This window comes from Chlorocebus sabaeus, chromosome 11, assembly GCF_047675955.1.
Source record: "Chlorocebus sabaeus isolate Y175 chromosome 11, mChlSab1.0.hap1, whole genome shotgun sequence".
Lineage (NCBI taxonomy): Eukaryota > Metazoa > Chordata > Mammalia > Primates > Cercopithecidae > Chlorocebus > Chlorocebus sabaeus.
The window spans coordinates 7157950-7173199 of NC_132914.1; the positions used below are offsets into that span (position 1 = coordinate 7157950).

At 46.5% G+C, this 15250-nt stretch overlaps 1 pseudogene; it reads left to right on the plus strand.

The window, feature by feature from the left end:
* Positions 1–8421: 8421 nt before the first annotated feature.
* Positions 8422–11203, plus strand: LOC119620741 (large ribosomal subunit protein eL13-like; annotated as a pseudogene).
* Positions 11204–15250: the final 4047 nt, after the last annotated feature.

Genomic DNA, 15250 nt, shown 5'->3' on the forward strand with positions numbered 1-15250 from the left:
CAGCCTCTCAAGTAGCTGGGACTACAGGTGCATGCCACCATGCCCGGCTAATTTTTGTATTTTTAGTAGAGATGGGGTTTCACTATGTTGGCCAGGCTGGTCTCGAACTCCTGACCTCGTGATCTGCCAGCCTCGGCCTCCCAAAGTGCTGGGATTACAGGCGTGAGCCACCGCGCCTGGCCTGGGCTGAATCTAAAAGGGTGACTAGGAATTGGCCTGAGACCAGCCACTTCTCTACAGTATGGAGGTTGGGTTAGGGTTGCTGCATGTAGAAGACATTCCAGACAGAGGAGTCCGCATGAAAAAAAGCAAGAATCAGCAGGTGGGTTTGGGGAAGTACGGTATCTTCAAGGTTGCTACAGCCAGGAAGGAAGCAAGAGAAGGGCCAGAGAAGTAGACAGCAAGTCACAGAGGCCTTCTAGGCCGAGTTAAGGAATATAAATGTTTTCTCATAGGACAGGCCAGTGATGGGGAGCCACCGTAGGATAGAAGCAGGAGAGGAACATGGTCAGATAGGCATTTGATTTATTTATATATTTTGAGCCAGGGTCTCATTTTGTCACCCAGGCTGGAGTGGAGTAGCATGATCACAACTCATGGAAGCCACAACCTCCTGAGCTCCGGTGATCCTCCCACTTCAGCCTTCTGCGTAGCTGGGACTACAGGTGCATAAATACCACCATGCCGAGCTAATTTATTTTTATTTTTTAAATTCATAAATTATTGGCTGGGCGCGGTGGCTCAAGCCTATAATCCCAGCACTTTGGGAGGCCGAGGGAGGCGGATCACGAGGTCAGGAGATCGAGATCATCCTGGCTAACACGGTGAAACCCCATCTCTACTAAAAATACAAAAAATTAGCCAGGCATGGTGGTGGGCACCTGTAGTCCCAGCTACACGGGAGGCTGAGGCAGGAGAATGGAGTGAACCCAGGGGGCGGAGCTTGCAGTGAACCGAGATCGCGCCACTGCGCTCCAGCCTGGGTGACAGAGCAAGACTCCATCTAAAAAAAAATATATATATATATATATATATTATTATTTTTTAATTTTTAAAATAGAGACAGAGTCTCATTCTGTTGCCCAGGCTGGTCTCGAACTCCTGGGTTAAGTGATCCTCCTGCCTCAGCGTCCCAAAGTACTGGGATTACAGGCGTGAGCCACTGTGCCTGGCCAGATCTGCATTTTAGAAAAACCACCCTGGCAGCAATGTAGAGGAGGCTTCAAAGGAAACAGGACTGGAAGTTGGTTGGGCGCGGTGGCTCACGCCTGTAATCCCAGCACTTTGGGAGGCCAAGACGGGCGAATCACCTGAGGTTGGGAGTTCAAGACCAGCCTGGCCAACATGGAGAAACCCCATCTCTACTAAAAATACAAAATTAGCCAGGCATGGTGGAACATGCCTGTAATCCCAGCTACTCAGGAGGCTGAGGCAGGAGAATTGCTTGAACCTGGGAGGCGTAGGTTGCAGTGAGCTGAGATCGCGCCATTGCACTCCAGCCTGAGCAACAAGAGTGAAACTCTATCTAAAAAATTAAAAAAAAAAAAGAAAAAAAATAGGACTGGAAGTAAAGACACCATTTCCAGCAAACCAGGTGACAAGTGTCAAGAGCCTGAAATAGGACAGTAGAAATAAGGATGAAAATAATTCAAGAAACACTGATAAAATGGCAAGATTTGGTGACTGATTAGATGTGAAGTTGAGACTGGACACAGTGGCTCACGCCTGTAATCCCAGCACTTTGGGAGGCCGAGGCAGGCAGATCACCTGAGGTTGGGAGTTCAAGACCAGCCTGGCCAACATGGTGAAACCTTGTCTCTACTAAAAATACAAAAATTAGCTGTGTGTGGTGGTGGGCACCTGTAATCCCAGCTACTTTGGAGGGTGAAGCAGGAGAATTGCTTGAACCAGGGAGGTGGAGGCTGCAGTGAGCCAAGATGGCGCTACTGCACTTCAACTGGGGCAACAGAGCGAGACTCCACCTCAAAAAAAAAGAGAGAGAGAAAGAAAGGGAAGTTTCTAGCCTGGAATAATTGATTGGAAGGTGTTGCCACCAATCCAGATGAAGATGACAGAAAGAGGAGTAATTGAGGGCAGGGGCAGGAGGGTGAGAGAGGGAGATGGTGAGTTCGGTTTAGGATATGTTTTTGAGATGTCTGAGCCACACGCAAATGAAACCATCCAGAACACACACAAAAAATGGCAGGTCTGGAGGCAGAATGAGAGGCCTGGGCTGGAGACAGGGATTTGGGAGGTGTGTCAGCCTTTAGTCAGGAGTTGAACTATGAGAATGAGTGAGTGAAATATGGGCGAGGGGACAAAGAAAGAGAGTGCAGAGCAAAAGAAGGGTCAAGGAGAACAGAATAAGGTAGAAAATTCAGTTTTGATTACTTACAAGATTGTTTTGGTCAGAGGTCACTGGCAACCTTGGTGAGAGACAGCACATGTAGGGACTGGGAGGTGGGACTCCAGGCTGAAGGGGCTGGACTGTCACAAGCTTTCATTTTAAAGGAATAGAAAATGAGGAGAAGTAAATTATAATTATGTCACATAGTTAAAATTACCCTTGAAAATACCTTAGTAGGCTGGGTGCAGTGGCTCATTCCTGTAATCCCACCACTTTCAGAGGCTGAAGCAGGAGCTTGAGCCCAGGAGTTTGAGACCAGCCTGGACAACACAGTGAGACCCCATCTCTACCAAATAATAATAATAATAATAATAATAATAATAATAATAATGAAATAGGCTGGACGCGGTGGCTCATGCCTGTAATCCCAGCACTTTGGGAGGCCGAAGTCAGTAGTTCAAGACCAGCCTGGCCAACATGGTGAAATCTTGTCTCTACTAAATATACGAAAAAAATTAGCCAGGTATGATGGCTTGCACCTGTAATCCCTCAGCAGGAGAACTGTTTGAACCCAGGAGGCAGAGGTTGTAGTGAGCCAAAATGGCACCACTGCACTCCAACCTGGGCAACAGAGTGATATTGATACTCCATCTCAAAAAACAAAACAAAAATAAAATAAAATAGGCCGGGCGTGGTGGCTCACGCCTATAATCTCAGCACTTTGGGAGGCCAAGGTGGGCAGATCACGAGGTCAGGAGATCCAGACCATCCTGGCCAACATGGTGAAACCCCATCTCTACTAAAAATACAAAAATTAGCTGGGCATGGTGGCGTGTGCCTGTAATCCCAGCTACTCAGGAGACTGAGGCAGGAGAACCCACGAGTAGGAGGTTGCAGTGAGCCGAGATCCCGCCACTACACTCCAGCCTGGCGACAGAGCAAGACTCTGTCTCAAAAAAATAAAGTAAAATAAAATAAAATAAAATAAAATAATTGAGGACCACGAGAACTAGGGAAAAAAAGAAAAAAGAAAGGCCGAGGCAGGCGGATCACCTGAGGTCGGGAGTTTGAGACCAGACTGAAAAACCCCGTCTCTACTAAAAATACAAAAATTAGCTGGGTGTGGTGGCACATGCCTGTAATCCCAGCTACTCAGGAGGCTGAGGAGGAGAATCGCTTGAACCTAGGAGGTGGAGGTTGCAGTGAGCTAAGACTGCACCAGTGCACTCCAGCCTGGACAAACAAGAGCGAAACTCCATCTCAAAAAAAAAAAAAAAAAAAAAAGAAATAAAAAGAAAATCCCTGTTACTGCATCTATTAGGTACAGCATATATTTGTTTGTGTAAAAATCACTATGTGGCAGTATATATATATATAATGATGTACAAAATAATATTTTATAATGTTTTGAAGAGGAAGAAGGAAGCATACTAAGAAGTAACTCAGGAATGGAAAACCAAACATCATATGTTCTCATAAGTGGGAGCTAAGCCATGAGAATACAGAGGCATAAGAATGACACAATAGACTTTGGGGACTCAGGGGGAAAGGGTGGGAAGAGGTGGAGGTATAAAAGACTATAAATAGGGTTCAGTGTATACTGCTTGGGTGACGGGTGCACCCAAATCTCACAAATCACCACTAAAGAACTTACTCATGTAACCAAACACCACCTGTTCCCCAATAACCTATGAAAATAAAATAATAATAAAAAGAAGAAAGCATACTAAAATAAAGATATGAACCTGAAACCTGTCATCCACCTGGATATGCTTGCCAGTATGTGACATCAGTAATAACATCATGACTGTAAGACGAGGCACAGTGGCTCACACCTGTAATCCCAGCACTTTGGGAGGCCAAGGTGGGCCGATTGATTTGAGATCAGAGGGTGAAGACCAGCCTGGGCAGCATGATAAAACCCCGCCTATACAAAAAATACAAAAAATTAGCCAGGTTTTGGTGGCTGGCGCCTGCCATCTCAGCTAGTCAAGAGGCTGAGGCACAAGAATCCCTTGAGTCCAGGAAGTGGAGGTTACGGTGAGCCAAGATCATACCACTGCACTCCAGCCTGGGTGACAGAGCGAGACCCTGTCTCAAAAAATAAATGACTTCATGACTGTGGATGGCAGCCTATGATGAATATTAGTGAAGTACCTGTGTGATAACCAAGGCCTGGGGACAGAGAGCGGTGCCTGCTCCATGACTAGCTCTAGCTCAGCTTGAGAATTTAATCACGCCTGTGCTGCTGCTGCCGCTGGTTGTTTAAAACATAATTGTTGGCCGGGCACAGTGGCTCACGCCTGGAATACCAGCAGTTTGGGAGGCTGAGGCAGACAGATCATCTGACATAAGGAGTTCGAGGCCAGCCTGGCCAACATGGTGAAACCCCATCTCTACTAAAAAAATACAAATAAATTAGCCAGGCCTAGTGGCGCGTGCCTGTAGTCCCAGCTTCTCAGGAAGCTGAGGCAGGAGGACAGCTTGAATCCAGGAGGCGGAGGTTGTAGTGAGCCGAGATTGCGCCACTGCACTCCAGCCTGGGCGACAGAGCAAGACTTTGTCTCAAAAAAAAAAAAGGTTGTTTAAAACAATTCATCAGTTGATGCCACTGAATCTTGAGCTAGTCAAACATTTGTTGCTAAAAGGTAAAAACTTTCATATCGCTACAAATGATTTAAAATTTTTACTTAAAAATTAAAAAATAAAAATCGGCCGGGCATGGTGGCTCACGCCTGTAATCCCAGCACTTTGGGAGGCCCAGGTGGGCAGATCACGAGGTCAGGTGATCGAGACAATCCTGGCTAACATGGTGAAACCCCGTCTCTACTAAAAATACAAAAAATCAGCCAGGCCTGGTGACGGGTGCCTGTAGTCCCAGCTACTCGGGAGGTTGAGGCAGGAGAATGGCGGGAACCCGGGTGGCGGAGCTTGCAGTGAGTCAAGATTGTGCCACTGCACTCCAGCCTGGGTGACAGAGCGAGACTCCCTCTCAAAAAAAAAAAAAAAAAATTTATAGATGAGGTCTTGCTATTTTGCCCAGGCTAAACTCAAATTCCTGGGTTCAAGTAATCACTCCACCTCAGCCTCCCAAGTAGCTAAGACTACAGGCATGTGCCACAATGTCTTTTTACTTATTTTATTCTTCTGTCGAGACAGGGTCTCACTGTACTCCAGGCTGGAGTGCAGTGGCACGATCATGACTTACTGCAACCTCACCCCAGGCTCAGATGATCCTCCCACCCTAGCCTCCCAAGTAGCTAGGACTACAGGCACGTGCCACCAGACTTGGCTAATATTTAATTTTTTGTAGAGATGGTGGGGGGGGGGTCTCTCTATGTTGCCCAGGTTGTATTTCTGTACTCAAGCAATTCTCCTGCCTCGTCCTCCCAAAGGGCTGGGATTACAGGCATGAGCCACTATGCCTGGCTGTTTTTACTTTTTTAAATTTTATATATATTTTTGAGACAAGGTCTGGCTCTGTTGCTCAGGCTGGAGTGCAGTGGCACGATCTCGGCTCACTGCAACCTCTGCCTTCTGGGTTCAAGCAATTCTCCCAACTCAGCCTCTGGAGTAGCTGGGACAACAGGCGCCCGCCACCATGCCTGGACAATTTTTTTGAATGTTTTTGTAAAAACAGGGTTTCACCATGTTGCCCAGGTTGGTCTCGAACTCCTGGGCTCAAGCAATCCACCCACCTTGGCCTCGCAAAGTATCGTGATTACAGGCGTGAGCCACTGCGATCAGTCCTTTAAAAAAAAAATGTGGTGGGGCGCGGTGGCTCAAGCCTGTAATCCCAGCACTTTGGGAGGCCGAGACGGGTGGATCATGAGGTCAGGAGATCAAGACCATCCTGGCTAACACGGTGAAACCCCGTCTCTACTAAAAAAACACACAAAAAACTAGCCGGGCAAGGTGGTGGACACCTGTAGTCCCAGCTACTCGGGAGGCTGAGGCAGGAGAATGGCATGAACCTGGGAGGCAGAGCTTGCAGTGAGCCGAGATCGCGCCACTGCACTCCAGCCTGGGCCACAGAGCGAGACTCCGTCTCAAAAAAAAAAAAAAAAAATGCCCCCCTCAACTGCCGTTTTTACTTTTTTATTGAGATGTAACATATATAAAGTACACTAATCTTAAATTGCCCAGTGAACTTTTCCATACATATACACTTGGGTGACAACCACCAAAGAGATCAAGATAAAGAATCCAGCTGGTTGGGAGCGGTGGCTCACACCTGTAATCCCAGTACTTTGGGAGGCTAAGGCAGAGGATCACTTGAGCTCAGGAGTTCCGAGATGAACCTAGGCAACATAGGGAGACCTCGTCTCTACCAAAAATTCAAAAAAGTTAGCTGGGTGTGGTGGTGCACGCCTCTAGTCCCAGTTACTTTGGGGGGCTGAGGTCGGAGAACTGCTTGAGGCTGCAGTGAGTCCTGACCATGTCACTGCACTCCAGGCTGAGTGACAGAGCTGGATGCTGTCTTAAAAAAACAAAAAACAAAAACACGAAAAAAGAATTCAGTATCTCTCTTGCTCTTTCCCTGATGATACATCCCCAAGGGTAGCTCCTATTAGACCCCTATCAGTATAGATTAGCATTGTCTGTTCTTCAATTTCATATCAATGAAATCATAATGTCAAATGCAGTGGCACTTGCTTCTAGGCACAGCTATTTGGAAGGCTGAGATGTGAAGACTGCTTGAGCTCAGGAGTTCCACAGCACTCCAGTCTGGGTTACAGAGGGAGACCTTGTCTCTAAAAAGAAAGAAAGAAAAAGAAAACATATAGTATGTACTCTTTTGTGTCTTTCCAACATTGTATCTATAAGTCATCTATGTTCTTGCATGAAATAGCTCATAATTTTCATTGTCATATAGTATTCTGTCATCTAAATATACCACAATTTATCTATTCTACTGTTGATGGATTTTTTTTTTTTTTTTTTTTTTTTTTTTTTGACAGTCTTGCTCTGTCGCCCAGACTGGAGTGCAGTGGGGCGATCTTGGCTCACTGTAACTTCCACCTCCCAGGTTCAAGCGATTCTCGTGCTTCAACCTCCTAAGTAGCTGGGACTTCAGGCATGTACTACCATGCCTGGATTTTTGTATTTTTAGTAGAGATGGCGTTTTCACCATGTTGGCCAGGCTGGTCTCGAACTCCTGACCTCAAGTGATCCGCCCACTTCAGCCTCCCAAAGTGCTGGGATTACAGGTGTGAGCCACTGCACTGGGCCTATTAATGGATATTTAAATTGTTTCCAGTTTTCCACTATTATAAAGTTGCCATGTACATTACTGTACAAGTCTGTTAACAAAAGACCCTGAGGCCTGCAGAAAAAAAAAAACAAGGAAGAGCTGTATTTTTTGGAAAAAAAAAAAAAAAATGCAAATTGGGGAACGCTGCTGGTTTACACATTGTTCACTGGAATAAAATCTCTTTCCTCCAAATTCCTTTACAGCCTGTGATCCCAGTACTTTGGGAGGCTAAGATGGGAGGATCACTTGAGGCCAGGAGTTGGAGACTAGCCTAGGTAGTATATCGAGACCTCCTTAGCAAATAAGTTTTTTTTTTCTGTGGCCCAGGCTGGAGTGCAATGGCACGCTCTCGGCTTGCTGCAACCTCTGCCTCCCTGGTTCAAGCGATTCTCCTGCCTCAGCCTCCCGAGTAGCTGGGATTACAGGCATACACCACCATGCCCAGCTAATTTTGTATTTTTAGTACAGACAGGGTTTCTCCATGTTGGTCAGACTGGTCTCGAACTCCTGACCTCAGGTGATTTGCCTGCCTTGGCCTCCCAAAGTGCTGGGATTATAGGAGTGAGCCACCTGGCCCGGCCAATAAAAAAAATTTTAATTAGTTAGGTGTGATGGTGCACACCTGTAGTCCTAGCTACTCAGAATGCCGAGGTGGGAGGATTGCTTGAGCCCAGAAGTTCAAGGCTGCAGAGGCTGCAAATGTGCCACTGCACTCCAGACTGGGTAACAGAGTAAGACCCTGTCTTTTAAAACAAATAAACTAATATAACAAAATTCCTTTTCAGAGAACTTTTTTCACAGTTCTTTGGTGGACGTAGGCATGCATTTTTCTTGGGTGCAAACCTATGTGCAGAATTGCTGGGTAATAAGGGATTACAACATATAGATTTAATCACATGCAATTTTCTGATTTCTTTCCATAGGAACATTTTATTCAGAAATTAAATCATTCAGAGTTCCAGCACTGTCTGGGGCTATCGGGCTCTGTCCACCTCCATAGGCCTAGCACTGTCACCAACGGAGCCCTGGAGGGACCTCGGCCCAAGCTGGGGCGTCTTCATCATCGAAGAAGGCCTCTGGCCAGACCAGGCTCTGTGGGTGCGACCAGGCTGGAGGACTAGGGCGGTGGCAGTGGCCACGTGAGTGCACATGGCTGTGGGTGGTCCCTCACTTGCTCCCCTCCTCTCTTTTGCTACCCGTGGGCCATAGGCAAGCAGGGCACCCAGCCAGAATGGCATGATCCTGAAGCCCAACTTTCACAAGGACTGGCAGTGGCGCAGCTAACCCACAGGGCAAATCTGCAGAAGCAAGGCAGCCAGCAAAAGCAGGTTGCATGGCCCACTCATATGGGCCCATCTGCCCATGGTTAGGTGCCCCACGCTGAGGCATCACTACAAAGCACGAGCTGGCAGGGGCCTCAGCTTGGAGGAGTTAAGGGTGGCTGGCATTCACAAGAAGGTGGCCCAGACCATTGGCATCTCTGAGGACACAAGAAGGAGGAACAAGTCCACCGAGGCCCTGCAGGCCAATGTGCAGAAGCTGAAGGAGTACTTCTCCTCGCTCATCATCTTCCCCAGGAAGCCCTTGGCCCCCAAGAAGGGAGACAATTCTGCTGCAGAACTCAAACTGGATACTCAGCTGACAGGACCAGAAATGCCCATCAGCAATGTCTACAAGAAGGAGAAAGCCAGAGTCATCACTGACTAGGAGGAAAACTTCAAGGCCTTGTTAGTCTCTGTATGGCCCATGCAAATGCCCAGCTCTTCGGCATACAGGCACAAAGAGCCAAGGAAGCTGTAGAACAGTATGTTTAAAAAAAAAAAAAAAATAGGAGGGCCGGGTGTGGTGGCTCACGCCTGTAATCCCAGCACTTTGTGAGGCCGAGGCAGGCGGATCACGAGGTCAGGAGATCGAGACCATCCTGGCTAACACGGTGAAACCCCGTCTCTACTAAAACTACAAAAAAAATACAAAAAAAAAAAAAAAAAATAGCCGTGTGTGGTGGCATGCACCTGTAGTTCCAGCTGCTTGGGAGGCTGAGGCAGGAGAATGGCATGAACCCGGGAGGCAGAGCTTGCAATGAGCTGAGATTGCGCTACTGCACTCCAGCCTGAGCAACAAGACTCCATCTCAATAAATAAATAAATAAAAATAGGAGGAGGCTCAAGCTGCTGTGTCAGCTCCACGCGGGGTCTCTCGGTCCCTTGGCCATGAGAAGGATGCTCCCCAGACTTGCTCCCTACCCTGCGTCCCTGCGACCATGACCTGTGGTCCGGAAGATGAACTGTTGTGCATCAGATGCCTTTGAGACATACAACTGGAGATGTGAGGTAAGAAATTGAATGTAAGGACTGGAAGCTCAGAAGAGCAGAACTCTGAACAACATGCCTCAGGAGTGCAAGTTGCTGATGAAGTATGTCGCATTTTTTATGACATGAGACTTTGTAAATGCTCAACACCGGCCGGGCGCGGTGGCTCACGCCTGTAATCCCAGCACTTTGGGAGGCCGAGACGGGCGGATCATGGGGTCAGGAGATCGAGACCACCCTGGCTAACACGGTGAAACCCCGTCTCTACTAAAAATACAAAAACTAGCCGGGCGAGGTGGTGGGTGCCTGTAGTCCCAGCTACTCGGGAGGCTGAGGCAGGAGAATGGCGTGAACCCAGGAGGCGGAGCTTGCAGTGAGCTGAGATGGCACCACTGCACTCCAGCCTGGGCGACAGAGCGAAACTCTGTCTCAAAAAAAAAAAAAAAAAAATGCTCAACACCAGAAGAAATGAAGAAAAGAAAGAAGACTGTCATTTTTTTGTCTCAGTGCAGAGAAAAAATGCATCATTGTAGAAGGCAAAGAGATCTTGGTTGGAGATGTTGGTGTAACCATAACTGAGCCTTTCAAGCATTTTGTTGGAATGCTTCCTGAAAAAGATTGTCCCTACGCTTTGTACGATGCAAGCTTTGAAACAAAATAATCCAGAAGAATTGATGCTTTTTGTGGGCACCAGAACTAGTACCTCTGAAAAGTAAAATGATCTATGCAAGCTCCAAGGATGCAATTAAAAAGAAATTTCAAGGCATAAAACATGAATGTCAAGCAAATGGACCAGAAGATCTCAGTCGGGCTCGTATTGCTGAAAAGTTGGGTGAATCCTTTTTTTTTTTGACGGAGCCTTGATCTGTTTCCCAGGCTGGAGTGCAATGACAGGATCTCGGCTCACGGCAACCTCTGCCTCCTGGGTTCAAGCGATTCTCCTGCCTCAGCCTCCCGAGTAGCTGGGATTATAGGCATGTGCCACCATACCGGGCTAATTTTTGTATTCTTAGTAGAGACAGGGTTTTACCTTGTTGATCAGGCTGGTCTCGAACTCCTGACCTTGTGATTTGCCCTCTTTGGCCTCCCAAAGTGCTGGGATTACAGGCGTGAGCCACCATATCTGGTCGGTGGATCCTTAATTGTAGCCTTTGAAGGATGCCCTGTGTAGATCATCATTCAGTGCCACAAATTGAAAGCTTCCACGTTTAATGTTATCCTCTTGCTATATAAATAAAGCAAATACATTTAGGCTGGGGTCTCACTGAGGGGGAGCTGTCTTGTCATCTTTTAGAGTAAACTAAATATTCTATAAACATATGCAAATAGCCCTAAATAAATCTAAAGTCTAAAGTTAAAAAAAAAAAAAAAAAAAAAAGGAAAGAAAAAAAAAATAGCCGGGTGCGGTGGCTCACGCCTGTAATTCTAGCACTTTGGGAGGTGGAGGTGGGTGGATTGCCTGAGCTCAGGAGTTCGAAACCAGCCTGGGCATCACGGTGAAACCCTATCTCTATTTTAAAGGTACAAAAAATTAGCCAGGCATGGCAGCATGTGCCTGTAGTCCTGGCTACAAGGGAGGCTGAGGCAGGAGAATTGCTTGACCCTGGGAGGCAGAGGTTGCAGTGAGCCAAGATTGTGCCACTGCACTCCAGCCTGGGCAACAGAGCACGACTCCGTCTCCAAAATAAATGCATAAATAAATAAAGTCCTGTTGAGGACTTGTAATATATCAGCAGTAATGCAAAAAAACAAAACAAAACACAAAAACAACCCCCCCCCAAAAAAAAAAAAACCTTCCGATTTTGCAGCATGAAAAACTTCAGTAAATTTATGAAGCTTTAGATTGGTCTTTTCCTTTTTCTTCTTAGGGTGATTTTATCAGTGCCTCAAGATTTTTTATTAGTGTTTCTCTGTGGCTCTCAAAAACTTCTTTATTTTCATGATTATTTCCTTATTTTTTAGATACTGGGTCTTACTCTGTCACACAGGCTGGAGTGCAGTGGCGAAATAGCTCACTGTCACCTTGAGCTATGATCAAGGGATCCTTGGTTTCAGCCCCTCAGAGTGCTGGGATTACTGGCATGAGCCACCATACCTGGCCAGGCCAAGAAGTTACTTACTTTCTTCCTCAATGATGTATAAACAAAGCCATCATGATCCACTTGCTAGGCAACTTGCACAAAGAGTTTCACTTCTTTGTCAATAGAAACCCTTGGCTGGGGCTGGGCACGGTGGCTCACGCCTGTAATCCCAGCACTTTGGGAGGCCAAGAGATGGGTGGATCAGTTGAGATCAGGAGTTCAAGACCAGCCTGGCCGACATGGTGAAACCCTGTCTCTACTAATAATACAAAAATTAGCCAGGCAAGGTGGCACACACCTGTAATCCCAGCTACTTGGGAAGCTGAGGTAGACTTGCTTGAACCTGGGAGGCGGAGGTTGCAGTGAGCTGAGATCATACCACTGCACTCCAGTCTGGGTGACAGAGCAAGACTCCATCTCAAAAAACAAAACAAAACAAAACAAAAAGAAAGAAGCCCTTAAAATCCTGAACACGTTCTTTCCACATGCATTGACTGTCAGGCTTCATTACTTTCATTACCTGTTTGTTTATTTATTTATTTATTTATTGAGACAGGGTCTTGCTGTATCACCTAGGCTGAAGTGTAATAGCGTGATCATGGCTCACTGCAGCCTCAACTTCCCCAGGCACAGGTGATCCTTTTGCCTCCACCTCCTGAGTAGCTGGGACTACAGGTGCGCACCACCACGTTCAGCTAACGTTTTGTAGAGATGAGGTTTTGCCATGTTCCCCAGGCTGGCCTTGAACTCCTGGACTCAAGGGATCTGCAGCCTCCCAAAATGCTGGGATTACAAGCACGAGCCACCATGCCTGGCCTCCCATTGCCTGTTTAAATTGAAATGATGTAACTAGCAATATTGAAGGACTTCCAGATCTTTACTACATTAAGATTAGGGTCAGCATCCATGACTCTGGGAGTCAAGGGAGAATCTCAGCCTAATGTATGTGGCTTTGAAACAGCAAATCATGCTTAGATCAGCAGAGTGAAGGATGGAGTAATGTTGGGACAGGAAAACTTTATTCAATGCCTTTATGAGCTCATTCATAAAGTGTGTCGTACATCAGGGTGGTATTGATGTGTCCTGTAGCACAAAGCCATGTTTTTTCTCTTTGAGGTCCTGCTTGACTTCTAGAATGAAGATATTTGAAACTGAATCAGGGAAAGTACTACAGTCACCCAGGACTTTGCATTTGGTTGCTAGAGCACAGGCAGGTTTTTTGTTTGTTTGTTCGTTTGTTGTTTTTGAGAGAGTCTCGCTCAGGCTGGAGTGCAGTGGCCCGATCTCTCTTCACTGAAAACTCTCCCTCCCAGGTTCAAGCAATTCTGTCTCAGCCTCCCAAGTAGCTGGGATTACAGGGATGTGCCACTATGTCTGGCTAATTTTTGTATTTTTAATAGAGATGGGGTTTCACTGTGTTGGCCAGGCTGGTCTTGAACTCCTGACCTCAAGTGGTCTGCCCACCTCAGCCTCTCAAAGGCTGGGATTACAGGTGTAAGCCACCATAACGCCTTTTTTTTTTTTTTTTTAAAGGGCACCAGGATTTGTAGAACGACAGCCCTGTAGAACTACACTGTCACTGCACTTGGGGGCAAGGGCAAAGGGTTGAGGGCAATGGCATTCAGATCATTAGTTGCTTTCAAACCAGGGCCTTGTGTTTCTAGTTTGGAAATATTAAATGCAGTTGGGTATCTTTCCCCAGAAGATACCAACTACCAACCTCATGGTATTCTGGAATAATAATTTTTTTTTTTTTTGAGACATAGTCTTGCTCTGTTGCTCAGGCTGGAGTGCAGTGGCGCAATCTTGACTCACTGCAACCTCTGCCTCCTGGGTTCAAGCAATTCTCCTGTCTCGGCCTCTGAGTAGCTGGGATTATAGGTGCCCGCCACCATGCAGGGCTAATTTTTGTACTATTACTAGAGATGGGGTTTCACCATGTTGGCCAGGCTGGTCTCGAACTCCTGACCTCATGATCCGCCCACCTTGGTCTTCCAAAGTGCTGGGATTACAGGTGTGAGCCACCATCCCCAGCCTATGCCAATAAACCTTTCTAATAGCTCTGAGTGGGTTGTGCTGTCTGTTCCTCTATAGTTTCACCAATAGTTTGTGTGTTTTTTGAGGTTTAAATGGCTTCTAAAATCATTATGCTATCCTTGACTGGTTTTGAAATATTTCCATCCAAAGGCTCACTTCTCTAGTAGGAGGCTTGAACTATGACTTGATATGAAGAGCTTTTTCTTCCCTTTCTTTTTTGCCACATCTTGACATTGTAAGGCACATATTTCTTTTTGGTTTTCTTTCTTTTTAATATATAGAGGCAGGGTCTTGCTCTATTGGAGTGCAGTGTTGCAATCATATCTCACTGCAGCCTACAACTCCTGGCCTCAAGAGGATTAGCTTCTGGTCCTGCCCTCCCAAAGGGTTGGGATTATAGGCATTAGCCACCACACCTGGCCCGCACCTGGCCTGGACACATATTTCTGGTAAGTAATAAGCTTAGTGACCTTTCCATTTTCTTTCTTTCTTTTTTTTTTTTTTTTTTTTTGAGATGGAGTTTCACTCTTGTTGCCCAAGCTGGAGTGCAATGGCACAATCTCAGCTCACTGCAACCTCCGCCTCCCGGGTTCAAGTGATTCTCCTGCCTCAGCCTCCTGACTAGCTGGGATTACAGGCGTGTATCACCACGCCCGGCTAATTTTTGCATTTTTAGTAGATGGGTTTTCACCCTGTTAGCCAGGATGGTCTCGAACTCCTGACCTCAGGTGATCCACCCACCTCGGCCTCCAGAAGTGCTGGGATTCCAGGCGTGAGCCACCGCACCCGGCCTGCTATTTTCATTAATCACATATCTTCATTGTCACTTTAGCAGTTGTAGGAGCATCTGTTGACCTCGCTTCACAAATTTTTTGAATCTTGATTGAATGTACAGATTGAGGCCGTATTTTTTTTTCCACTTCGGAGATAGAGTTGTATGCTACCACGGAAGGGAATTGTTTCTTCGGTTGAGTGCCTACCGAAGTGCTTGATGGCCTTTCAGATGGATCAAGTTATACAGAAAGGAAGTATCTTAAAACACTACAACCTAGTTTAAGACACAAAACAGTAGAATCGCTGTCAGTTTCACAAGATACACACTGAAGGGCCCAGAACTGGGACCAAGAGAACATAGTCTCCCATCTCACACTCGCACGGAGTGGGGCCTGGCCCCACTCTGCTCTATTTAATCTGAACATTGTTAAATGAGTCTGCGATGAAA